Raw genomic sequence first — 346 nt, forward strand, 5'->3', positions numbered from 1 at the left:
TTGAACATAAACATTGTGGGTTTCATCTTGAACTGAGCGTAATCGTGAATTAAAAAACTTTGCCACTAAACGTCAACGAAGGAAATCCGCTTGGACCAGAATGGAGTGGGCTCTCGCGTGGACCTTTCAATGAGGACGTTCATATACGCCACGACATGCTACATAAATAATATTAACAAGTCAGCCGTAATCAAATATATAACTCAGCCGTTATATAATAAAAGAATATATAACTCAGCCGTGATATAATAAAAAAATATATAACTCAGCCGTAAAAATTAAATAACACAGCCGTAATAAAATAAAATAATATATAACTCAGCCGTAATAAAGACTTACATTATCA

General features: G+C 33.5%; 1 protein-coding gene across 1 annotated transcript in view; it reads right to left on the reverse strand.

The window, feature by feature from the left end:
- Window positions 1–346, reverse strand: part of LOC106323523 — a 4,818-nt gene that overhangs the window by 2,307 nt on the left and 2,165 nt on the right. The window lies entirely within an intron of this gene.

Source organism: Brassica oleracea, chromosome C2, assembly GCF_000695525.1.
Source record: "Brassica oleracea var. oleracea cultivar TO1000 chromosome C2, BOL, whole genome shotgun sequence".
NCBI lineage: Eukaryota > Viridiplantae > Streptophyta > Magnoliopsida > Brassicales > Brassicaceae > Brassica > Brassica oleracea.